Source organism: Rattus norvegicus, chromosome 13 (assembly GCF_021556685.1).
Source record: "Rattus norvegicus strain SHRSP/BbbUtx chromosome 13, alternate assembly SHRSP_T2T, whole genome shotgun sequence".
NCBI lineage: Eukaryota > Metazoa > Chordata > Mammalia > Rodentia > Muridae > Rattus > Rattus norvegicus.
The window spans coordinates 50694430-50720678 of NC_141546.1; the positions used below are offsets into that span (position 1 = coordinate 50694430).

Genomic DNA, 26249 nt, shown 5'->3' on the forward strand with positions numbered 1-26249 from the left:
AGCACATTTTCTGCTGAAAGCCAACTGGGCTGTCTCCTTGACCCAAGGTCTCCACAGTTTTTAAGCAACGTGGGTGTGATGGATTGGATAGATAGATACATATTTTTATCTTGTAAAAGTAAGGTTTTTTTCTCCTCAAATAATCATTGACAAATATTCATTTGGAGAAGTGCAATTCATATAGATCAATAACGAAATTAATAGGGTCTGCTTTTCTTTCTTATTGTTTCCTAACGTGGGAGCAATCAGGAGTTGGGTAGGAACTCGCTCATCCATGGCTGTGCTGGCCTATGTACCCTAATTCTTTTTTTAGACTATTACTTATTATTGTTGCTTGTGTGTGAGAGCCTGTGCACATGCTATAGCATGCATGTGGAGGTTAGGAGACAATTGTGCGGGGTTCATTGTCTTTTCCTGAAATCAAACTCTGGGTGTGCACGCGTATGGCAAGAATGGCAGCCGCTGAGCCATCTCCTGGGCCCACCTCTCGGCCTCATCAACATTTTGGTCCCAGACAGTGAGGCAGATCTGTAGTGGAAGCTAATCTGTCCCTCTATTTATATTTATTTGACATAAACACACGAAGAACCAGTTTATGTGGAGCAGAACTGAAAGCTATGTTCAAGTCCACCAGTTTCCACTTCTTCATCTTCCCATGGAGAACGGAGCCCAGAGTCTGCAAGGTGGTGTGTGTGTGTATCTGTGTATGTATGATGTATGTATGTATGGTATGTATGTATGTATGCAAATCCTTTTTTTTTTTTGAGAAGCAAACATCAAAACAACGATCTCATGGTTGTGCTACCCTGTGTTTATTTAGTAGAGGGTCCAAAGTCCAGACTAGGAAACTTTGGTGTCATTCAGAGAAACAGGAGCTGGTGAAGGGAGTGCAGTGAGCCCTGTGCTTTCATGGTTTTGTTTCTGTTTCTGTTGGCTGTCAACAGATGGGCAAGGTCCAAACACCCATTACTTACTTGTTAAATACTTTAGAAAGAGGGATGTGAAGCACTTTTATATATAAACCTCTCTCTCTCTCTCTCCCTCTCCCTCTCTCTCTCTCTCTCTCTCTCTCTCTCTCTCTCTCTCTCTCTCTCTCTCTCTCTGGTTTGTTTTGAGATAAGGTCTTTGCATTTTGCATGCAGTCCAGACTTCTGAGCCTCCTACCACAAGTACTGGGATTACCGATTACCGTGGGCCAGCTTTTGGAATGACCACCATCCTAGCTCCTCCTCCTCCTAAAAATATTAAAACCATAGATTGACATTTTAAAAAGCGGTGGGAGAGCAGGAAGCTCTCATACTCTTGTTCTTCCACACTGATAAATTGTAATGGATTGGAATTCTAAAATGCACGTGACTATATAATTGGCATTCTGCGTCTCACGTTGTCCTTGGCAATTTTGCTATATAGTGACAGTTTCCTGATTAATTTGTAATGGCTGTATAATAGTTCATTAGCAAGATAGACAATAATTTCCACTTTCCCTATTACTGAGTGCTTAGATTGATTCAGATTTTATATCAAATATCGTCTCATTTGCATCCCGTTTAGGGTTTCAGTAAGACTACTGTGTGGAACGGAGCAGGCATCCCTAGGACCCCTGATACACATTAGAAATCGTCTTGCAAACCATTTGGCCCTATTTTCCTTTGTGGACCTTAAAGGTGAACCACCAGTTGTGATCCAATGCTAGCATCTTAGTTGTTGTTCCTAGATTAGGGAGAGAGCAGTTCTGCGCACGTCTGAACTTCCATTTGCTTTCATTCTATAGAGTCTGCCTGTTAAGAAAAGTGCCTGGCCCTGAGACACTGCAGACAACAAAGCCATCACTTCTGGAGAGTTTGGACCCATCCCAAGTTCTTTATCAGTTCCCAGAGTTGTTCATATTTCTTTTGGCAAAGATATCCATTACCAAGGTCAGATGCAGCTGTGTGGTTCGAGTCCCAGGGTGAACCGATCAAGGTGCCCATTTTAGCACTAGGCTGGCAGTCTGCGGCCAGGTGTCTGGGTATTTTGAGAGAAGTGATTTGCAATTCATAGATGAATGGTGTCATGAGAGATGTACGTAGGTCTTCTGTGAAGACTCATTCTGTTTCTGCCCCTGTCTCTCACACGCGCGCGCACACACACACACACACACACACACACACACACACACACGTCCTATTGAAGGATCCTCACTGGGTTTGGATGAGGATGTGCTGACCTCAGGAGGCCTTGATCTTTGCCTCCTGTGTCACAGTGTCACAGTGTCTGTATTGTGCAGCAAATCGCTTTACCTGTCACCTGCAGTTGACGAGCAAGGGAGCAGGAGTCCTTACAGCCCTGCAATTCCCTTTCTGTCCGGTGACTTACAGTTGCACACTTATTTGTCTGTCTATTTTTGTAGCCAAAGACGTAATTTTTCTACTCGTTGGTTCTTCTTTGAGGTAACAGCAGAACCCAGCAGGATCTGAAAACCAACCAATGTATGTTTTGACATTTCCAACAGGAGTCTTCATGGTATACATAATCAGGGCTAATCACACAAGATACTTCACTCCCTGTTGCTTGAACTGGCTATTGCTCACCAACGTGTAAAATCGAGGGGGAGGGGGAAAGGTGCCTTTACTTTCCTTGGGCAGGTTAGGAGGAAGCTAATTCACTCTGTTGACCTGGCTCTGAGCTTACTGGCCAGTACTTTATTTGCTGACTGTAAAAACTCTGGAATAAACAATAGCCCTCTCAGAGGGATAGTTTCCAAACATCGGCCTGACAGTATTTAGCATGGCATTTTGAAAATCTAATGGCAACGTGTAAGAAGAGCTCGGGACACTTAGATGAGAAAGAAAAGATAAACGGCCAAGCTGTGTGGTCAATCAGTACCTCTGCAGCTGCCCTCGGAAACCTTTCCTATTGGCTGTGAGGACCAATGAGAAGCAGGCGAAGGTCACCCCAGTTGAGCCTGAGCAGTTGATCTCGGCTGTCTGTTTGCACTGGGGAGAAGAGCTGACTGGAGTAGGGCCGAGGTAGGGCTGCCCTAGTGTAAGTGAAGACACTGCATTTAAGGAATCCCCTCTCGACCTCTTCCCCAAGGAGCGACTGCAGAAACAAGCTCCCTCCCAGGCTCGAGTGGAGAGTGTGGGAAATCATTACACCATGAAGCCATCCTGCAGTCATTAATTTCAGCACCTTTACTGTTATTGAGTGCCTGTTCTGTGCTGGAGACTATTTGGGGGTTAGTATTTTGTGAACTCTACGCTTGCCAGGGAGAAAGCCGACTCCCAAAGATAAAATACATCAGAGGGAGCTAAGCTGGAAAGAATGGGGTGGGAGGCTGCTTTTTGACACATTTTAGTTGGGGTAGGCCTGGGTCAGCTTGGAGGAAGTGAGGAAGCGCTGATCAGACCTTATCAATATTGGGCAGGGAGTATTCAAAGGAGAAAGAACAGCGTGAGCATAAGCCCAAGGCAACAGCCCCAGTGATGTACTCCTCTAAGTAGGACAGTGTTGGGGCTAAAGGAGAGCGGACGTGGAAGACCAGACCGTGGGGTAGGGACTGACGTCAGGGATGGGTGGAGTCTCCGGGTCACCTAAAGCGTTGGAGAGAAAGATGAGAAATGTCTTTGCCTATCATTCATTTATTTATCCAGCACTGTTCGGGATGGATGTAGGGCCACATGGATGCTAGGCGCTCTACCACAGCCCCAGTCCTGATCTCTGAGAGGATGGAAGCTGTAGAGGAAATCATGGCAAAGCAGTGTAGGGTAGATGTGTGTAGATCACGTGGGCTGTGCTTTTTTTGTGTGGTAACCTGGAACCAGGTGGTTAAATGTCAGCCGATTGAAAAGCAAAGAATTAGGGCTGGGTATGCTGCTCAGTAGGTAGTGTACTTGTAGAGCATACCAAAGAGCAAAACCCTGGATTTGGTCCACATTGCATAAAACCGAGTGTGGTGGCACATGCCTGTTAAACTAGTACTGGGGACGATAAAAAGCTCAAGGTCACAGGGTCTGAGTCTGAGGCCAGTCAGAGATATGTAGTGAGACCTTGTTTCAAAAAAAATAAAGAACGAAAAGGAAGTCCAAGGTCATTTTTGTCTACATAACAGAATTTGAGGCTTTCCTGGGATTCATAAGACTGTCTAAACACAAAAGGGGAAAAAACGATTCCCTTCCTTGGTCACATCAGCACACTTCCAGTGCTCAGCTGCTGACCAGAAGAAAAACACGTTCTGTTTTCCACCCTGATGGAAAGTTCGTATCAGATAGCCTTGGTAGGACCCAGTGGACCTAGAGAGACTGGCTTTTCCTCTGAGTAAGTTAGGGTCTTGAACAGAGGAGAAGCCTGCTTTGATTTGATCCCAGAAGGTAGTGCGATCTAGCCAAGGAAGCCTGGAAGAAGCATTATTCAGTGCAGAGATCAAGGTCTGGAGGTGACCTCTCTTATGCTAAAGGGAAGTTGCTGGGCTTGGGGTATTTTTTTGAAGGCACTACCAGGAGCATTTCTCCTGGAATTGAGGTGCTGTGTGAGAGAGAGAAGCAATGTGTTGTGCGGATGATGTCAAGGACAGAAGGCAGAGCCCAGACAGGGTTGACCTCAGGGGAGAGGCGCTTGCCTTGAGCCAGGAGGGAAGAAGGCCGCTCTGGGCCATAGAGGAAGTCTAGAGCCCTAAACATCAGGAAAGACTGGTGTGTTAGACATTTGACAATGAGGGAGAAGCCTTGAAACAGCCACTGCAGAGAGTTAGAGAGAAACACTACCACACTGTTATTGGGGTCAAGGCCCACCAGAGTAGGTGACCATGATCTTTGTCACCATGTCCACCGGAGCCTGACTGATGGGGAGTGAGGAAGGGAAGAAGCGGTGGCTGGACTACTCCAGGGGTGGAGTTACTGTGTAGATGGAGTTGTAGAAAATACAAACTGGGGAGGTTGGGGGGCTTAAGGGACTGGCAGGGCTGTCACAGTAACAGAGCACCTTGGAGTCTAAACATAGCAAAGTGAGAGGAAGCAGGAATCCAACTGGGAAAAAAGCCATCTACAGACTGGTGGCTCCAACATGTCCAGAACCTTCCAAGTTGTCCATTGCACAGGTTGGAAGGAGAGACGCTTCAAGTGGATGCGTCGGGATGACCAAGGGAGCTCTTTGACTCTGAGTCCATCTTCACTATATGCTGACTTGCCAAGTGTGCCCACTAATTTTATGCCAACTTGACACAGGCTACAGCCATCGGAGAGGAGGGAACCCCGATAGAGAGAAGGCCTTCATAAGACTGGACCGTAGGCAAGCCTGTAGAGTATTTTCTTAAGTCGTGATTGATGTAGAGGGCCCAGACCATCGTGAGTTGTCCCACCCCTGGGTTGATGGTTCTTGGTTCTATTACAATGCAGTTTAGCAGCCATGAGAGGCAAGCCAGTAAGCAGCACCTCTCCGTGGCCTCTGTATCAGCTCCTGCCTTCATAGGACCCTGTCCTGTTTGACTTCCTGTCATCACTTCCTTCAGTGAAGGACTACAATATGGAAATTTAAACCAAATAAACCCTTCTCTCCCCAAATTTCTTTTGGTCATGGTGTTTTATCCCAGCAATAGAAACCCTAGCTAAGACACCAAGCCTCAGAACTCCCTGTGATATATTCTCACCACAGAGTCTGTTAGCAAGTCTGGTGACCAAGAACCCAAGAAGGCACGACTGGGAGTCCTGAGGGCTGCCTAGATTTCCAGACCTGCCACAGCACAAGTCTGTACCTGAGAAGTTGGTAAAACAAACCTAGCACTGGAACCTCTAGTCTATGTCTCTGTGGCCTCATCATCATGGAGAATTCACTCAAATGCTGACCTTCCGCACGAACCGGAGGATTTTTCTATGAAAAAAAAAAAAAAATGCAACCATGCAGACTTTCAACTGTGATGGCTTTTGGGATACCAGTGGCTTAGAAAACCACCCTCTGGGGCATGTCCTGAAAATCTGACAGCACAGTTGTCTGAATGAATGGGTGAGACCAGGACTTACACACCAGCACAGCTTTGGCCGGATGGTTGACCCTTACTCTACCCTTCCCTGGTCTCTCCACTCTGCCACACACTGGTCTCTTAGGTTAGAGCTTAGTCAGCAGAAATGATGGAGGTTGCCCCTCTCAAAAGCAGATGCTGTGGGACCTGTGAATTCCTCAGAGCATCTCAACACTCTAAGGATATCTATTTATCCAAGAGAGAATCCAGGAGTGAGACCTGCACCCATCCCCATCACTCTTCCCTCCTTGTAGCCCAGAGAGAGAGAGAGGAACACTCTAAAGTAAGTTTTTAGCAAGATGGTCTTGCTTCAGCTTGGTGCAGTTTGACAGATGAAGTGAGTGGTTGATTGTGCTTTACAGAAAATAGCCACACTGCTTGACCATTTCTTCCTAGACGATTCTAGGGTCGTTAGAGTGATCCAATTGCCCTACCTGATGTTTGAACTGGTTGAACCTCTTGAGGGGTGGAAAACAAAAGACTGGGGTTGAAATGCAAACAGAGAGCTCCGGGTTTCAGTCAGACAGGCTGCAAAATGAGGCTTCCACCATCCAGACTGGACTCTTCAGAAATCTCACCAGAGGTATTCCTTTGCATGGATTCCTGGCCTAAGGTAGGTAAGAAAAACAAAGGCGAAATAAAAACAAAGAAATCTCATCCTTGGAGCTTACCCAGTGCCAGCTGAATGGCGAATTGTTTCTTGTGTTCATCCCCTCCCCCATCTTTTTCTGCCTGAATAGATAATCCTTACAAAACGGCTATTCATTCTACTAGCGAAAATTTCCAAGAATTACGTGATACCGACCTTGGCACGAGTCACGGATGGGATGGAGATGGGCTTCTGTATGCTGTGGCTGTGTGTGTTGGAGCTCTGTCAATTTACGAATATCTCAGTAACATAGGAAAAGAAGATTTACAACGTTTTAATTAATGAGTACCTATAAATAAATGTATAAAATAAAATATTTTTATAACTTGCCTTTGGGCCAAACTCAATCTTCTTCTTGTTCTTCTTGTTCTTGTTCTTGTTCTTGTTCTTCTTGTTCTTGTTCTTGTTCTTCTTCTTCTTCTTCTTCTTCTTCTTCTTCTTCTTCTTCTTCCTCTTCCTCCTCCACCTCTTCCTCCTCTTCCTCTTCTTTCTTTTCCTCCTCCTCCTTCTCTTCCTCCTCTTCCTCCACCAGCACTACCTTCTTTCAAAAGCCCTTTAGGGGTGGTGGTGGTGGGGACAAACAAAAGGCCTTTAGGGGTGCTCAGTAGGGTGCTTGTTCAGTGAGCTTGAAGCCCTGGGGTTTGGTCCTTAGTCCCTCACATTCTGGGTATGATAGTACTTTGTATTCCCAGTCCTCAAAAGTAGAGGCAGGGGCATCCCAAGTTTGAGGTCATCCTTAGCGATATAAGGAGTTTGAGGCCAGTTTGTGACATATGAGATGCTCTCTAAATTAATGACAGATAAGAAAGTATCTGCAAGGACTAGGATGGAGCTGCGTTGGTAGATATGAAGTCCTAGGCTCGCCCCCAGGACTGCATATAACAGGCAGCCGGGATGCCGGGACGTGTGCCTGGAATCACAGTGTTCTGGAAATGGAGGCAGGATGAAAGATGGGAAGTTCCGGTCAGCCTTGGCTGCATAGTGGGCCAGAGCTATGCAGAAAGACTCAACAAAATTAATGACGGCTTTTTGTCATATTTCCATGGGACCACGTTAGTTGATGTGTAAATTATTTTTCCTTTTTTTCCCCTCCCAAGGAGGGAGGAGGAGGAGGGGGAGGAGGAGAAGGACAGGGTTTCTCTGTGTAGCCTGATGCCCTGGAACTTGATCTGTAGACTAGGCTGACCTCTAACTCACAGAGACCCACCTGTCTCTGCCTCCCTTGGAGGACATTGCCACCACACTGCTAAACTATTCTTTTTTTGTTCTTGTTTCGAGGTTAGGCCTAGATATGTAGCCCAGGTTAGCCTTATACTCTCAGTGATCCTCCAGCTTTAGCCTTTCTAGTGTATGTCACCATGGCTACCCAGCTAGCAACAAGTTTTGATTTTAGTTTTAAGTTGGAAAAGAAGGAGGAGAGGAGGGGGAAGGAGGAAGAGGGGAAGGAGGAGGAAGAGGAGGAGGAGAAGAAGAGGAAGAAGAGGAAGAAGAAGAGGAAGGAGGAGGAGGAGAAGGAGGAGGAGGAGGAGGAGGAGGAGGAGGAGGAGGAGAAGAAGAAGAAGAAGAAGAAGAAGAAGAAGAAGAAGAAGAAGAAGAAGAAGAAGAAGAAGAAGAAGAAGAAGAAGAAGAAGAAGAAGAAGAAATGTGGGATATGGAAAACAGTGAATGTGGGGTTTTGTTGTTGTTTGTTTGTTCTGTTGTTGTTGAAACAATGTCCCCGTATGTAACTCTGACTGTCGTGGAACTGTATGTAGACCAAGCTGACCTCGAATTCACAGAGATGCTCACCACATCTGGGCTGTAAGTGTGTTTTAAAGTCTGCATTAAAGACATGCTCAGAAACCACAGCGGGTTTTTAAACTGAAGTCACTCGATTCTATCAGGACCCCGATTGCTTTGGCCTACCTATTTGCTTTTTTGTAAGCCTCCATTTAATTTTAGGTGCTTATAAGCTCTTCAATTTGTTAATGGCGAGACATGCCATTCATGCCAGCATCTACACAGTAACTTTATTCTGGTAGAATAATCTCTTAAATCCTTATATACACAGTCCTAACTGTTGGCTCTCTGAGGTCAGTGCGGGCAGAGCAGCCTGCGGCTGTCAGGGGCTCAGGTGTCCAAGATAACATTAACTTGAACAAACACACAGAAAGCAAATGCTTTAAACTCTCCTCTTTGATTTGAGTGTCACAAGTCTGAACTGAGGGCCCTAAAAAAAAAAATCATTAACCAAGTTACATTAATTATAAAAACTGGTAGGTTGCACCAATACAATTCAGCTATGTTTTTGCAAAGGGGACAGCCGGAGAATGATACTTAAAAGTCAGATTTAACTTTCTCCTGCCAACTTGTAGGCTATTTATTTCTGACTGCTGTTGCAAAGGGAAAAGCTTTGCAAACTGACATGTGCTCCCACGGGGGCCTCCAAGAATCACAGCCCCTTAAAAGAGGGGGGCTGGTGGGATTAGTCAGAGGCAGAAGGCCTTAGGAGCTGGGCTCCCGGGGCCCAAGGTTCAGAGCTCCAATATTGACTCTGCCCGAGTCACCCTGACCCAGGCACCTGGGCTCTCATGTTTCTGTCTGGAGAAGCGCTGAGACTGTTGACTTTCCAGGGGTTGCAGAACACATTATAAAAGGATAGGAAAGTGCTGTGCAAACATGTAAATCCTGGGAACTATTAGAGAGGCGCATTGTACTACTAATAAACTACATTCTTTTGATAATGGGAAGTTGATCAGCCTCATGTAGGAATGAGAGCGTTGGTCTCAGAATAGAGGGAAGTTTACTTTGAACAGTATAAATTTGGGTCTGGGCTACTGGTTTGTGCTAGATGCTGAAAGCCTGAGAATAGTATTGTTTGATTATTTGATATCAGACCTCCAGGCACTCTGGAAATCTGTATTAAAGTCACACATGCAGTGACTGCCTGACATTTCAAGAGGGAGACTAATGTCTGCTGAACATCTACACTGGGCCTGGGCTTCTCTATATGTTGAAAACAAGCCCAAGAGACAAAGTGAATTCTCAAGGACTCTAAGGGATGGTGGTGTAACCCTAGGATTTGGGGGATCTTGAGAAGGAGACCAGTTTCAGTTCTGTGGTAAAATGGGGCTGGTGACGTGACGTAGCTCAGTGGTTGAGAGCACTGGCTGCTCTTCCAAAAGAACCTAGTTTAATTCCCAGCACCTACATGGTGACCCATAATCATATGTAACTCCAATTCCATGTGAACTAGCTGCCTTAGACACCGGGCATGTATGTAATGCATGGATACGCATGCAGGCAAAACACCCATATACATAAAAATGAAAAAATATAGGGGCTGGGGATTTAGCTCAGTGGTAGAGCGCTTACCTAGGAAGCGCAAGGCCCTGGGTTCGGTCCCCAGCTCCGAAAAAAAAAGAACCAAAAAAGAAAAAATACAAAAACAAATAGATACTTGAGTAAGATAGATGAGTAAGTCCAGTCTCTAAAGAAAGGTAGACATAGACTGATGGGGCTGGAGAGAAGGCTCAGCAGATAAGAGCACTGGCTGCTCTTCCAGAGGTCCTGAGTTCAAATCCCAGCAACCACATAGTGGCTCACAACTGTCTTTTAACTGCAAAGCCTTCTCGACCTCAGTCAGCCCTCAGATACATGTTACACATATGTACTTACAGGCAAAATACCTATACACATAAAATAAGAAAATCGATGGAGACAGACATAATGACATGTGCCCTTAGTCCCAGCGCTTGGGAGGAAGGTGGATCTCTGGGAGTGCAAGGCTAGCCTGGTCTACATAGTGAGTGCCAGGCTACATGGAGAGACCTTGTGCTGGATAGGTTTATGTCACCTTGGCACATACTGAAAATCATTTGAGAGGAGGGGGCCTCCGTTGAGAAAATGCGTCAATAAGAGCTGGCGCAGGCAAGCCTATAGGCCATTTTTTAAAATTAGCAATTGATGGGGGAGGGCCCAGCCCGTTGTGGGTGCTGCCATCCTGGGCTGGTGGTCCTGGGTTCTATAAGAGAGCAGACTGTGCAAGCCTTGAGAACAAGACAGTAGGCAGCCTCTGCATCAGCTCCTGCCACCAGGTTCCTGTCCTGCTTGAGTCCCTGCCCTCTCCGCTTTCGATGATTGACTGTTCTATGGAACTGAGAAATAAAGCTGGTCCTTCAGAGGTTGTTGGGTAATGGTGTGTCGTCACAGCAGTAGTGACCCTAACTAAAGTAGACCCAGTCAAAATGAGGAGGGAGGAAGGAAGGAAGGAAGGAGGGAGGGAGGGAAGGAAGGAAGGAAGGAAGGAAGGGAAATTGAGACAATTGATTTTCTCCCTCAGTTTCTTATTGTTTCAGTAATATCTTTAGGTTTTTCTTTACACTTCTCTCTCTCTCTCTCTCTCTCTCTCTCTCTCTCTCTCTCTCTCGTGTGTGTGTGTGTGTGTGTGTGTGTGTGTGTGCGCCTGTGTAACATGGGATGAAAATTGGCTCCCTCCTGCTATTATGTAGGTCCCAGGTTCATACTCAGGCCTTCAGGATTGGTAACAGAAGGCTCTGTCCGATGAGCTAGCCTCCCATGGTCTCCCACTTCATTTTATTTTTTTTTTTTTTTCCCACTTCATTTTAAATACTGATTTCTTGCTTTCTCGCTCACCAACACTTAGCTGTGTCATGAATACAGAGGACATTTCTAAAACAGAGCGCTGTTTTTACAGCTCTTAATGACGTGATCACCCCATGCCCACCCATAGGGTCTCTCTCTCCCCCACCCTCTCTCTAACCCCCTCCCTCCTTCCTTCTCTCTTTCCCTCCCCCTTCTAATCCCCTCCCTCTCCCTTCTTCCCTCTCTCCCTCCCTCTCTCTTTTTCTTTCCATTTGGTTTTTCTTTAAATTTATTTATTTTATGTATATAGGCACACTGTAGCTGTCCTCAGACACACCAGAAGAGGGCATCAGATCTCATTACAGATGGTTGTGAGCCACCATGTGGTTGCTGGGATTTGAACTCAGGACCTCTGGAAGAACAGTCAGCGCTCCCAACCGCTGAGCCATCTCTCCAGCCCTCCATTTGGTTTTTCAAGACAGGCTTTCTCTGTGTATCCCTGGCTGTCCTGGAACTCACTGTAGGTCAGGTTAGCCCACAACTCAGAGATCCGCCTGCCCCTGCCTCCCGTGTGATGGGGTTAAAGGCCTGTGCCACCAGCATGGCCTTAATAGGATCAGGTTTTCTTTCTTTTAATCAGATATACATACATGATTTTTAACTCATTGCTTCCTGGATCTTTTATACTGCTCACTTATCCAACCAGCCCTGAAATTTTTTTTTTCTTTTCTTTTTTTCGGAGCTGGGGACCGAACCCAGGGCCTTGTGCTTCCTAGGCAAGCGCTCTACCACTGAGCTAAATCCCCAACCCCCAGCCCTGAAATTTTGCTAATTTTTCTGTGAGTATTTAGCACCCCTCCCTTCCCACACTTCTCTCCCCACTCCACCTTTTCCTCTTTTTCTTCTTTGCCCACTTTTGCAGTGTTGGGGTGAAAGATGGAGCCCCGCTCCTGCTATGTAAAAGTTCTGCCGCTGAGCTACAAGCCCAGCCCAGCCCGCTTCAGTTCCCACTATTGTAATCCAGAATGAGTTACATTGTTTTTGTCATGGCTGCTTTAACAAAACAAAACACTGGAAACCTGGCAAACTGTCCCATGTCTATAATTCCAGAGGAAGCTGAGGCAGGAGGATTTAGAATTCAAAATCCTGGACTGTCCCAGAAAACAAAACAAATGAACAAATAAAACATCAGCAACATTCAAGCTCCTCGTGGATCCTAGACCTAGTTCCATTTTCTGCCGTCCCAACTTCTCAGAGCCCATGTGAAGTTTGACGTGTCCTTGTAAAGGTATTATAGTTACTTCTATTCGCTTGTAGCCAATTGCTAAATGGGTTTGAATGTATACAGAAATGATTTCATAAATACCTACTGCTCTGATTCTCTCTCTCTCTCTCTCTCTCTCTCTCTCTCTCTCTCTCTCTCTCTTCACTCCCTCCCCCCTCCCCCCTCTCTTCTCACCTCTCTCCTGAGACTGGGCTTTAAGTAGTCCAGCTAGCCTTGAACTTCTGAACGTCCTGCGTCTACTTCCCAAGGGCTGGGCTATGGGCATGCACTACCACCCCAGGCTCTCTCCTTTTAACATTGTTAAGATTTACCCTGGGTCTCTATGGGCATGTGCATGTGTGGTTCATAGTATGATATATGTTATTTATATAGTCCAGTCATCAGCAGGTATGTGATTACTTGCATTTCACTACTGTGAGCAATGCTTGTGTTAGTTTTGCATGTCGTGCATTTGCACAGTAATTCAAGTGACTTTTTAGGTGCAGAATCGATCATCCTGAATATGCATGATTTAACTTTAAGAGTTATGTTATTCACTCGTTGGTTTATCTGTCGTTGAGTATAGGTCTCTCTGTGTCCTGGAACTCACTGTGTAGACCGGGCTGGCCTCAGACGTCCTGAGGACCTGTGTCTGCCTCTGAGTGTTGGGAGTGAAGGTGAGCCCCTGTCATACCTGGCTGACATCCTTGGTTTCTAGTGTCTGAAACCAGTTCTCCAAATAGTACAGCACTTGGTAGATACCTTGGTTTTGCCAGTTCCCAAATAGCAAATGATTTCTCTCGGGCTTTTTTGCCTTGCTCCCTCTCATGCTGTTTGGTTACTGGGCCAATACCTTCTAGGCCCAGGCCTGCTCAGTGCTGTCCTGGCTACACAGCCAGGATGCCTCATTCTCTCCGATTCACACTGTGTCAGGCCCTTTCTTTGAAGCATGCAAGCATCCCCTTTTACCTCATCTCTCCATGCCCCGCCGGACCAGAATGAGTGACCCACTATTTTCTCAAACTCAGCTTTAACTTTTTGCCTCTGTAACTTGATCGTGTTCTTCTGCATCCCTTTATTGATTCAATAAATATTTATTGAGCCCTGAACTTCCGGCCAGGTGCCGGGAACGTAAGGGCAAACAGGAAAGACAATATCTTGGTGTTTACGAAGCTTACGGATTTTACCTGCAATCCTGCGGGTGGAGATGGGCAGGAAAGACACCTGTAAAAAAAAAATGAAAATTGAACAAGACAGCTTTGCATAGTTTTAAGCATTACAAAGTAACATGTCGTATCGATGCTGAGCTTGGCAGGTCGCGTTAGTGGCAGAGGACATGAGCAAGTCCAGGTGGGAACAGAAAAGGCCTGGGCTCAAGGAAGGCCTTAGAGGGATTCCATCTCTCCTGAGAGTAGCAGTGAGAAGCTCTTTCACACCAGAAGCGTCTCTGAGCCCGAGCAAGTGCAGATGCCTCCCTCGGAATGGCTTCAGTGTGCTAAAGAACAGAGCGGCCCTTGTGGCTGGGTGGTCAGCCCAGGGAGAGTTGCAGGCCCAGGGACCAGAGGCGAGCTCAGCTGCTCTGCTAGTCTTGCTGCTGTTCTCTGTGCAGCCTGGTGGCTCTCCTCAGAGCCTTGTGGGAGGGGGCCTGGGTAGCTCCGAAGCACTTAGCATAGCACTTAGGGATCTCGTCCTTTTCCTAGGAGCCGGCTTGCTTTCACCTTACTGTTCTGTTTGGGACTCACAAGGGACAGCACTGTGATTGTCTAGAAAGAGGAAGGTCAGGGACAAAAAAGTAAAACCCAGGAGCAGCCTGTCCCGTTCGCCCGGGCGGCTGTGGAACGATTGTCAGTGAGCAAAACTTGTCTGTGGAGCCCCTGAGCAAATTCTCACGGTGTCAGGCAAGACAAATTGACGTAGAGCTGTAAGACTGTGGAGGGCTTTTTCCCTCTCAAGAGTCCCAGTTTGTGGACTGTCACCTGACATGGCCCCATTGAATATTCAATGTTCTGCTCACCCTAAGCCTCCCTCATAGAAAGGAAGTACTCTACCACTGAGCTGTCCAGCCCTGAGCCTTACCGTTTATGAGGTAACGCCGTGTTATTGCCCAGCCCCTGAAGGTGTTGTTGCATGCTAGAGGCTGAGGCACGGTGAGGTGATTATCTTCTCCCCAGGCTAGTCTTTGAGTGGTGTATTTACAGATCAAAACAAATCAAAACCAAAAACTGTGTCATCTGTAACTTTCTTTGTCCCCGGTCACTGAACAAAGCTGGTATTTGTAACTCCATTTTGCTTAAGTCTGTATGAAGCGCCCACCCTGGAAGTAATAACACAGCATTGCTAATATGTCCAGATGATATTCCTGGACATATTCCTTTTCACAAACAAGACAGTCTGTGCTCTCAGGTTCTGTCTGCGTCTGGCCTGCCTGGGCCAGAGGATCTTTACCAACTGTTCATAAGTTGTGGTATTTCTAAGGTCAGGATAATGAGAATACCTGTCTCATTGGGTGGTGAGGATTAAATAGGGTACACACTTAAAAGGCTCACCTGAGCCTTGCACTTATGGAGCCCTGGGTTAAAGATCTCCTAATCTCAGCTGTCAGCTCAAATGTTGCCTGACCCTTAAGAGCTAGTGTGGGGTATGATCCCCCTGGGTATTGAGCATCTCTCCTTCTCTCATAGGTGTTTCCCAGCACTCTGTCTGTGGGACTTATTGGCTGGTTCTTCCCCATGACAATGTGAAATCTCTGTGGATGGCCTTTTTGTTCCAGTTTCCGGCCCCAAGGTCGCGCCTGGCACGCAATTTGTTTAATGGCTCTCCGCTCCTGGCAACCTTGAGCTAGAACTTTCATTCTGGTCCAAGCAATCACCCCTCCGCTTCCCCTGGATGTGCCCCATGGATTGTCGGTCCCTGTAATTCCATCTCCCGGGCTTCAGACTGGATTGTGATTAAGCCGTGGCTGTCACCTCTCTTCATCTGTGTTTCTGTCTTCAGTAGCCACCCTAAGTACAACTCTGGGGTGGCTCCTCCTCCTGGGTGAAGTGGGCCCTCATCCAGCCTTCACCTACCCACTTAGAAACCTGAGAGCTAGCCTTCGGTCTCTGCCTATCGCCATGTTGTCACACTGCCCCATCCAGCTCGAGAATCTTGTACACAGGAGCCTGGCCTCACCCTGTTTACACAGTGGCCGGGAGGGCAGATTCCTTCCATAGAAAATAAACAAGGTGAAGTTTTAAAGAAGTTAGGGACTGGCCCAATAGCCCGGCGACCCACCTGCCTCGGAAGCTCCGGGAAGCAGGCCTTGGTTCGGTGTTAGTCTCGGCTCTGTCCGCCCTCTGCCCTCATTTAGCGTTATCTTCCTAAATCCACATCCAGTCCTAAGGCCCTTCTGAAGGACTGCAAGACGGCCATGCTTGGCTCTCTCTTAAGCCCTGTGTAGTGTGCTATCTGCAGTTAGCTCTCCTCCTGGCCCCTACCTCCGTCCCCTGGTCCACATCCCCAACCGCACTGCTACCACGGACCCACAATGCCTTTCTCTCTGCTTAACGGAATCTTTGTGGTCCTTTCACGTTCTACTTTATGAGCCACATCCTCTGTGGCAGCCTTCAAAGAGTGCCCTAGACTGCCACTCTCACCTGGGTTCCTCTGAGCTGTAACTCAAGTCAACAGTTTCTGAATCTGAGGTGGAGATGCGAAGCTCTAGCCTAGAGAGCGCTCCGGGGGACGACGGGATACCTAATCAAGCAAATCCAAGAAAATGCCCCTTGCCCCTCCACTGCCCTGTGAAGCTCAGGGCAAAACTAAAGTCTGGAGCCATCTGCCTGCACCTGACAGGCTGTCCAGTGTGCCGAGTTATTTGTATGAAGACCGTGAAGGTTTTTCTGTTGTTGGTAAGGTTTTTTTTTTTTAATTGAATTTATTATTTGTTATTGAGACAAGGTCTTCTGTATCCCAGGTTGGCCTTGAACTGGCAATATGGCTGGGGATGACCTTGAATTCGTGACCCTTCTGTCTGCCTCCCAAGTGCTGGAACTCAGACATGTGCCACCATGCCTGGTTTATTTAGTGCCAAGGATCTAAGCCAGGGCCTCAGGGATGCTAGGTAAGTACTGCCTCCCCTGCCCCAAACGGCTTTTCCTAAAAGGCTGCCCAGAGTCAGCAGGTGAGCACCAGGCCTCCTCATTCTGTTTTCCCTCCTGGACACTTCTCTCAGCCTCTGGATCCTTATGTCTGACAGGGAGAATAGTAGCTTCTTGTAGGGGTTGGGCTTCTGAGAGGATCACAGGAGTGAACTGAATGAAGGAAGTTAGCAAACACAGGTCTGGCTAAGGCGTCTGTCACAGGCACAGAAATATGTGTGGCCCACAGCTAAAACAGGGAACTGGAAAGGCAAGGTCATATTCTACAATAACCTTAATGTTAGGATTTCATGGGGGATTTTTTGTTTTGTTTTATTAAATATTTTTTAAAATTACATGCATGTGTTTGTGTCTGTTTGTGTCTGTGAGTTTGTGCACATGATTGCAATGCCTCTGGAGGCTGAAATTATATTATATTATATTATATTATATTATATTAGCAGCCAGAAAAGGGTACTCACATCTCTCCAAGGGTCCCCAGTCTGTATTTTTTTTTTTTTTTGGTTCTTTTTTTCGGAGCTGGGGACCGAACCCAGGGCCTTGCGCTTCCTAGGTAAGCGCTCTACCACTGAGCTAAATCCCCAGCCCACTGAGCTAAATCCCCAGCCCTGTATTTTTTTTAATGTAGAGTCTCAGTTGTGTGCCCTGGTGGGCCTGAAATATGCTATGCTGTCCTGTAACTCAAATATCCGCTTTCCTCTGCTTCCGGAGTGCTGGGATTAAAGACCTAAGGCACTATGCCTGGCCTGCCCTTAAATATATATATATATATATATATATATATATATATATGAGAGAGAGAGAGAGAGAGAGAGAGAGAGCGCTAGGCATGTCGGTGTAAACCTTTAATCACAGCCTTTAGGGGACAGAGGCAAGTGGATTTTTACGAGTTAGACGCTAACCTTGGTGTGTTCCAGACAGCCAAAAGGCTACACAGTGAGACTATGTCTCAAAACCAAATATACAGACACAAAAAGACGGACAGACAGACACACACACACACACACACACACACACACACACCAAACAACAACAAGCAAACTCAAAGAGACAAAGCCAGGAGATCACGGTGCAGGCCTTTACTCCAGCACTCGGGAGGCAGAGGCAGGTGGAGCTGGGAGTTTAAGGCCAACCTGGTCTACAGAGTGAGTTCCAGGACAGCCGGGGACTCAGAGAAACCCTGTTTAAAAAAAAAATCAAGACAATTTTTTACGTTGTCTGTTTTGTAGGTGTGTCTGTGTATATATTGGGGGTGTGTGTGCATATATGAAGGTTAGAGGACAATCTATGGAGTTCGTCCTCTCCCCCCTCAGGGACTGAACTGCCTTTCTTCAGGCCTGGCAGCAAGCACCTGTACCCAGTGAGTTGTTCCATCAACCATCACTGGGGATCCTAAGAGTTAAGGCCGTGGAGAATATCGTTGATATTTGCTCTGGTTTGCAAGGCCTTGAAAAGGCTGGTTCCTAGCCAGTCAAATCCTACCCGACGTGTGCTGGAATCACCTGGTGAGTGTTTTAGACTGCAGGTCTCCACCTCAAAGCCCCTGAATCAGAACTAGGAATGATAAATGTGCCCTTCCAAAAGCTGCCCCCGTGGCTTTGATAGTCAGCAAGGATTGAGCACCGAGGGTCGGTCCACACTCCACTCAAAGGGCTGGCGCTCCACAAGGAGGCCTCCTCAGCATTTTTCGGGAGAAAGCATTCTCAGCAATTTCCCCGTGGTCTGCAGGTCTGCGGAGGGGGCGGGGGGGGGGATATACCGGTACCGCCCAAACAATAGGAGAGAAGAGGAGCGGACCACAGCGGCCTTCCCACCTGCTTTGCATCCTGGAGTATTTTCCCAGGTCCTACTGTGGCAATTTAAATGCTAATACGTAGTTAAGCACGGCCATCTTTTAGGCATCTGAAAGAATGGTGTTTATGAGAGCCCTAATTCTTACTAGCTTTCTCTATGGTTAGAGAGTCACGTGTTAGATTCTTTGACCTTTCAAACTTAGGGGGAAAAAATCCCTTTTTGTTATTTTCTCAGCAGATCTTGTAATAGGGGAGGAAGGCCTCCCCACCCCACCCCCCAGCTGAACCCGAGCTCGGCCATTTCAATGTGCTGAGTCACCTAGTCTTCTCAGGGTCAGACACTTTCACCCAGGAAAAGTCCTGCAGAGAACCACGGCGGGGAGCTTCGAGCTGGTATGTTGCTATTTGAATATGAACGGGGAGACCCGAGAAGAGGTCGTGCCTAGCTAAGCACTGGCTTATTGTGACTCTTAGCTAGTGTCTAAGAGGCTTCTGACAGCAGAAGCTGGCTCTCTGGTTGGTAGTTTTGTTGAACAGTGTTTCTTCCCAGGGCTGGAGATGACTCAGTAGTTAAGAAGTCAGCTGCTCTTCCGGAACCCCAAGGTTCACTTCCCAGCACACGCACGCCGGGGCTCACAACTGCAGCCCCAGTTCCAGAGGATCCGGCGTGAGGACTTCTGGCTTATGAGGCATGCATGTGCTGCACACACACATGTGCGTGAAACACCACATGCTGCTCCTGTAAAATGAACATGAAGGCAGAAGGGCTGTCTTAGAGTGTTTAGAGGGGAAGATAATCTCTGCTTTTTAAATCTCTGCTTTTTTTTAAATCACGTAAGATTCTCAAGTTAGTTAAAATAAAAAAAAACTAGAAAAAAAATACAAGAATAAACTAGAGCTTATACCAGCTCAACTTTTAGGAGGTCTGTTTTTGTATTTCGAACATGTCATTGAGTGTACCGGAAATATCACTGCTGTATTAGTGAGGAGAAGTGTTGGGTGAACAGCTGGGGAGCGGGGTACGGCAGGAAGCTTCAGTTCGGGATTGGGGGGGGTAGGGTGAATATAGAGAGCAGAAAGACACAAGATTGAGCAGTCTGGTCACGTGGGGTAGCACATGCCTTTAGGCTCAGCACTTGGATGCAGAGGCAGGGGGATCTCTTGATTTCCAGACATGGAGAACTACACAGAGAAACCCTGTCTCGAGAAGAAAAAAAAAAAAAAAAAAAAGGAAAAAAGACTGAACCATTTGTATTTAGAATGGCTCTACTGGTTTGTTTGTTTTTTTTTTTATAACAAATGTTTTTTTTTATCCCCCCTAAAATCATTTGGGGTCCTCCAACAGGAAGCTGCTTGGTCTTTTTCCACAAGGTGACTCTAGAAGGCCAGCGTTTCCTTCTGATGGCTTCGAGTAGGAATGGGAACAACGGGTCTCTCCAAGCACGGGCATACTGAGAACCGCAGTCCTGGGACCAACCAGCGCCTGCAAAGGACCAGAAGCAGCTACTGGCCAGCGGGTGCCTCCATCCCGCGTGCCGCACTGGCGATGGGTGCTTTGTGTTTCACTCCATCCTCTTGTGTCCCGTAAAGGAGGAATTGTTGTTTTTCAGCCTCCTGGAGCAGCCGCGCCTTCCCACAGCACTCAGAGTTGATAAAGAGTAAGAAATGGAGACCAGAGAGGGTGACCCGCACCCTGGTGACTAAGCCCTCTAGAGGCTGCCTCCACTCTTAGAAAAGTGACCAGTCACCAGCAAGTCATGTTAAGAACAGGAAGAATGTCGCCAGCTGAATGAAGTTCTTGCTTTCCCTGGTGAACAATGAAGGGGAAAGGGTGGAGTGGGGTGAAAGAGAGGGCAAAAGGGATGCCAGTGTCCTTTTTGTCCCTGGCGCGCCGCCACCCCTCAGCCCAGAAAGATTTCAAATACTTTCCTGGAAGTGGCAGCTAAGGATAAAACGAGATGACTTGGCTGCCTATCATGGTCTTTACCTAGTTATATCGATGGATATAAGATAATATGGCATTTAAAAAACAAAGACAGGGCCAGTAAGATGGCTCAGCGATTAAAGGTGCCCACTGCCAAGGTGAGTTTCTTCACCGGGACTTATGCAGTGAGAAGAATGGATTCCTGCATGCTGTGTGCTGATGTCCACATACACGTTAGGCCTCCTAATCTAACCTTTTCTATTCCTTACTCTGCCTGTGACTAGACCTGGAAGGGGCTAGAGAACAAGGATCTTCCTGAGACAAAGCAAGGACCCAGAACTACCCAGAATGCATCAGGGCGGTACAGCACCGCAGACCTATTACCTAACCTGCAAAGTGGGTTTTCTATTTCCACTGCCTGAGAGGGGTCAGGTAAGAATAGCTCAGAGACTGAGCACAGAGGGGGCACCTTGTACAGGACTGGAGGTTGCTCTGGGGTTTGGGGTCACAAGCTTGATAGAAACTGAGACTAGAGTGGAGATAAAATGTGGCTGAGTGAGGCAGCTGTGGGAATACTCTGGTAGAGACAAGGAAACGGTTAAAGACATTGCCTCTGGCAAAACTTAGGAAGATCCAGGAAGTCTTGTGGCTAAGCCCAGTGAGTGTGGCCCAAGAGGTGAAGGGTCAAGCTGGTTAGGATGGAGTTTCCTGCCAGAAGCCAGGGCTCACAGGTGCTGGGTGAAGGCCGTCCACTGTACTTTGCTTTCTAAAAAAAAATTAATAACATCTATTAGGAGCTGGAGAGACTGCTCAGTGGTTAAGAGCACTCGTTGCTCCTATAGGGTGCCTAGGTTCAGTTACTAGGACCCACATGGTGGCTCAGAGCCATCCATCCATAACTCCAGTTCCAGGCAATCCAGTGCCCTCTTTGGGTACCAGGCGTGCATTTGGGTACAAAGACATATGTGCAAGCCAACCAGCACTTACATACATAAAATAAATTAAAGAAAGAAAAGCATTTATTTGTGTGTAAGTGTGTGTGAGTGTGTGTATGTGAAAGAGTGTGTGTATGTGCATGCATGTGTGTGTATATGTGTGTGAGTGTGTGTATGTGAAAGTGTGTGTGTATGTGTGTGTGTATATGTGTGTAGCTTGTGTAGATCAGAGGACAACCTGCAGGAGTCCATTTTGTCTTTCCACCTTTAAATAGGGGAGGAAAGAGATGGACACAGCATGAGGAAAGTTCAAAAAAATTGCTCTGGGCATGGGCGAATGGCTTAGTAGTAGGTAAGTGTTTGTCTCATAAGCATGAGACCTGAGTTCAAATCCCTAGCACCCATGTAAAAAGCTGGGCATAGCTGTGTGTCGTGTAACTCCACTGTGTGGAGGTCGGGGGAGGGGAGGACAGCCATAAGCTGAGGACGGTGGTGGGTGGGCAGTTACTCACTGGCTTATCCAGCCTGCAAAATAGCAACCTTCAGGTTCAGGTGGAGCGGTGGTTCTCAACGTTCCCAATGCTGCAACAGCCCTTTAATGCAGTTCCCCATGTTGTGGTGACCCCCAGCCATAAGAAATATTTTTGTTGCTTCATAATTGTAATTTGCTACTGTTATGAATCATCATGTAAATATTTTTGGAGATAGAAGGGTTGCTAGAGGGGTCGCCATCCACAGGGTGAGAACCACAGAACTGGAGCCTCTGTCTGAGGAGAAGAAAGTATTGAGTGCAGGGCAGGAGACCTGACCCCCTCCTCTGTGCTCTGGAGGCACATGTGTGGGTACCCACACCCTACATCCATGCGTGTTTTCTCTGTCTCACTGCTCCGACTACTGTGAGAAGCTGGGCATAGTGGCCGATGCCTATTTTAATATCCAAACCCGAGAGGCAGGGGTGAGGTTGTAAATTCCAGGACAGCTCATATAGGCTACTGGGTGAAACCCTGCTTAATTTGTTTCCCTCACACAGGGTTTCTCTGTGTAGCCTTGGCTGCCCTGAAACTCACTCTGTAGACCAGGCTGGTCTCAAACTCAGAGAGCTGCCTGCCTCTCTGCCTCCCGAGTGCTGGGATCAAAGGCATGTGTCACCACTAACACCCAGTCTGTTTTAACTTTTAAAAGAGATTTATTGCTGTTTTATGCTTGTGGATAATTTTCCTGCATGGATGTCTGTGTATGCTTAGTTTTTATGGAGGCTAGAAGAGGGTGTCTGATCCCCTGGAATGAGAGTCACAGACAGTTGTACGGTTGTGAGCCACCATATGGGTGCTGGAACTCCAGGTCCTCTGGAGAAGCAGCCAGTATTCTTAACAGCAGAGCTGCCTCTCCACACCTGAGACCCTACTTAAAACATTTAAACTGAAGCCATTGTTCTCTCCTCACACAACCACCAAAAGCAACAAGAAAGTGAGACATCGGCAGAACCTTGAAAAAAGGGTGATGGCTTCGGCCAGGGCTCAGGACGATTAGGGCAGATTCTGGACCTGCACATAGAACCAACAGGTATTATGTCCTAGCGGGATGCAGAGTCGAGAGGAAAGAACAAGCCGAGAATCTCTCTAGTTCTGGCTAAGCATTTGGGTTGGCAGGAAAGGCACAAGTTGGTGCCTACCTGTATCCACTCAGTACCCATGGAGACCAGCACACGGGGAGGGGGAGGGGCTGATGTAATGACACATGGTAGAAACCACCAGCACATAACCACAGCGATCCTAAAGGGGGCACTTGCTGCTTGCTAAGAGCGGGGTCAAAGGGCAGAACTCTGAGGCACACCAGTGCTCAAAGCTCTAGAAGAGGTGTGATCAGCGGGTGGGTGCTCTTGAAGTAAGGCATCCAGTGGCCATTTTGGGGGCATTCACCAGGCTGTGGACCGGGAAAGAATTCTAGGTGAGGAAAGTAATGAGCTTAAGGATCCAGAGCTAGGAAAGCCTCGCTTGGGAGGAGAGAGGAGGTACCAGGAGGTACCGGAAGCTGAGGAGGGGAGAGGAGGAACGTGGTTGGAGATGAGGCTGAAAATGCGCTTCTGTGCCTGTCAACTGAAAACCGAGTTCATTTCCTGACGAAGGTAAGGATGATGCTGGCTACAGCTTACTGAAGACTTTGCTCTGACGCGTTCAAGCTAGCTCCTCTGTAACGCCTGTCGCATGTATACGTTGTTCAGTTAAGTATGTGCCGAGTGAAAAAAAGGCTTGTTGAGGTCTTCAGCCTCCCGCCTGGTAACATTACCGATGTTACCTCCCTCAGTCTTTACACATTAAGTTTTATTTTTTAAAGATTTATTTATTTTATTTATATGTGTACACTGTAGCTGTCTTCAGACACACCAGAAGAGGGCATCGGATCCCATCACAGATGGTTGTGAGCCACCATGTGGTTGCTGGGAATTGAACTCAGGACCTCTGGAAGAGCAGTCAGTGCTCTTAACCACTGAGCCATCTCTCCAGCCCACACATTATGTTTTTTTTTTTTTAAACTACAGTAGTATTGAGATGCCAAATCTTTTAAATTCAGACTCCATTCTAGAGAACCTGACCTACGTTTGAACTCAGGTAAACTAACAGGCTGGTACCTAACATTAGTTTCTAAGTTGCACCTCCCACCTCCCCGGGCTAATCCTCAGCAAGACAGAATTTCCAGGTTACACCCTCAACAAGACCAGCATCTTCAGGTTATTCCCCCAACAAAACCTGCACCCCCAGGTTACAAGCCCACCTCTTACCTAATAACCACCAATGCAGAGGAGAACAGAAGTTTAGTTTATGATATGACTCCCAGCACCAGCCAATTACGTTAAAGGCCACAGTAGCTCTCCAATTAGATGCTTGCACATGTACTCCCTGCTTGCTGCTTACTATAAAGCCTTGCCCCATAGACATTTGGGGCTTCCCCACCCCAAAACCGTCCTGCATGTTGGTGGTGCATGAAGGGGCACGGGCTAGACCAAATAGAATAAAGACTCTGCCATGAGTAGCATCAGATCGGCTCCTGTCTGTTTTCTTGGGGTTCACTAACATTTCTCTGGCACAATAGTATAGGAGAAACAGCAAAGAGAAGCAAAGAGACCTGGCTTCAAACAAGGGAGAAGGAGAAGGCTGATATCCAAGTTACCCTCACACACACACACACACACACACACACACACACACACACACTGTGGCATACATCTGTGGGAGCAGATGCTTACATCTCATACACATCATACACATACACAAACATATCATGTATACATAGGCACATAACACATCCACATGTAAATATATCATGTATTCTTCTACACAGACAAGGAGAGAGAAATGTAGCTATATTACCCTGGGTCAGAGGGTCAAGGATTTAACTAAAGATTACTTCGTGAGGTAGATCTCTGTGAGTTCGAGGCCAGCCTGGTCTACATAGTTCCAGGACAGCCAGGGCTTCATAGTATGACGCTGTCTTTAAAAAATAAAAAGTCTACCTTTAACACAGGTGGCTTCACTTTGGCATCTCTCATTTTAACTCCAAACTGTATTTTCTCTTGGAGGCTAGCACTTCTTCCCGGGACCCTGTGTGCTTTTCCTGGAAAGGCTCTGACTCTGTTCTTTCTCACTGGAGGGTTGGTCCCTACAGGGGTTAGGGCTGCTCTGTAACCTTAGCCAGGACACTGGCTTCCTGGATAGGCTTGGATATGGTGTTGATCTGGGAGCAGGCTAGTGAGTTGAGTTAACCTGAGACTTGCTGAAGGTCTTGTTGTGCCTTGGGCTATCTCAAGAAGCCCAAGTAATTAAATCAGCAGTTCTGGTGGAGGAAGCAATTTTCAGATCTCCAGTGTCCAGATAGATATCCCTTTTCTGAAATGAGACTTCATCGCCACACCCCAACCAGGAACAAATTCATACCCACTTGACAGGAAGCACATTCAGTACGTCCCTTTCCAAGTCAAGCATCCATCTGCTTCCAATCCACTGGAAGAGATGGCTTTGCAGTGCCATTTGAAAGTTGTGACTTGCGAAGGGGTTAAACAGTTCCTGTGACATTGCTCTATCCATGATGCTTCCATTCGTCCCCATATTTAAGAGAGAACGTCTCAAGGATGACATTTGTAAGTGAAATTTCTGACACAGTTATACTAAACGGTCCCTAATAATCTCTCCAGAGACCCAGGTACTCACCATAAGAACTGTGCTGAATCCAGTTTAGCCTGTTAAAGAATGCATTTCTCAGGCTAGAGAGATGGCTCTTGCTTTGCAAATCTGGTGATCTGAATTCAATCCCCAGAAACCATACAGAGAAGGATGAAGCAACTCCTGAGGTAATCTACCCTCTGACCTCCACATGCAAGCCATGTGGCATAAGCACCCCCCCCACATGCACACATATCATGCACAAACACACAATAAAACCTTAACAACAAAAAGAGCATTTCTCATGTGGGAGGCACAGGCAGGTGGTGTCTCTGTAAGTTCAAGGCCAGCCTGGTCTAGAGACCCTGTCTCAAACAAACAAATGAGTATTTCTCAATAAGCTGTCATACCCTTTTCTTTCTACACACACACAAACACACACACGCATGTATGTAGGTATTGTGTGTACTTTGATGCCAATGATGAAACCAGGACCTTGTTCATGCTGGGAAACTCGATAGCTCTGAGTCACGATCCCAGCAGTTATCAGACTTTGGTTTTGTTTTGTTTTTTTTTTTTTTTTGGTTTTTTTTTTTCGGAGCTGGGGACCGAACCCAGGGCCTTGCGCTTGGTAGGCAAGCGCTCTACCACTGAGCTAAATCCCCAACCCCGTTATCAGACTTTGTAATATGTCTTTGATTAGTTGTGTACTACTGATAGTGGGGGTTTACTATGAGCAGAACATTTTTTCGGTATATATGTGTGTGAATGCTTTGCCTGCATTTGCGTGTGTGCGCACCACATGTGTGTCT

The 26249-nt window shown here is 46.9% G+C and overlaps 2 long non-coding RNA genes across 7 annotated transcripts; one reads left to right on the forward strand and one right to left on the reverse strand.

Annotated features, from left to right (window-relative positions):
- Nucleotides 1-790: 790 nt before the first annotated feature.
- On the reverse strand, nucleotides 791-16042 carry LOC102547588 (uncharacterized). 5 transcript variants are annotated; one of them, XR_015635482.1, is made up of 8 exons: nucleotides 15966-16021; nucleotides 14566-14803; nucleotides 13677-13713; nucleotides 6972-7194; nucleotides 6798-6863; nucleotides 6427-6600; nucleotides 5751-5844; nucleotides 791-2452 (listed from the first exon to the last, which is right to left on the reverse strand). It is a non-coding gene; the product is annotated as an uncharacterized LOC102547588 (long non-coding RNA). The 5 variants fall into 5 exon arrangements; XR_015635479.1 differs by lacking the exon at nucleotides 14566-14803 and having other exon boundaries at nucleotides 15763-16017; XR_015635480.1 differs by lacking the exons at nucleotides 791-2452; nucleotides 14566-14803 and adding an exon at nucleotides 3151-5271 and having other exon boundaries at nucleotides 15763-16042.
- Nucleotides 16043-16126: 84 nt separating this feature from the next.
- LOC120096258 (uncharacterized) lies at nucleotides 16127-24316 on the forward strand. Of its 2 annotated transcripts, NR_190606.1 has the most exons (5): nucleotides 16127-16379; nucleotides 17942-18133; nucleotides 18657-18814; nucleotides 18972-19135; nucleotides 19767-24316. It is a non-coding gene; the product is annotated as an uncharacterized LOC120096258 (long non-coding RNA). The 2 variants fall into 2 exon arrangements; NR_190605.1 differs by lacking the exon at nucleotides 18972-19135.
- Nucleotides 24317-26249: the final 1933 nt, after the last annotated feature.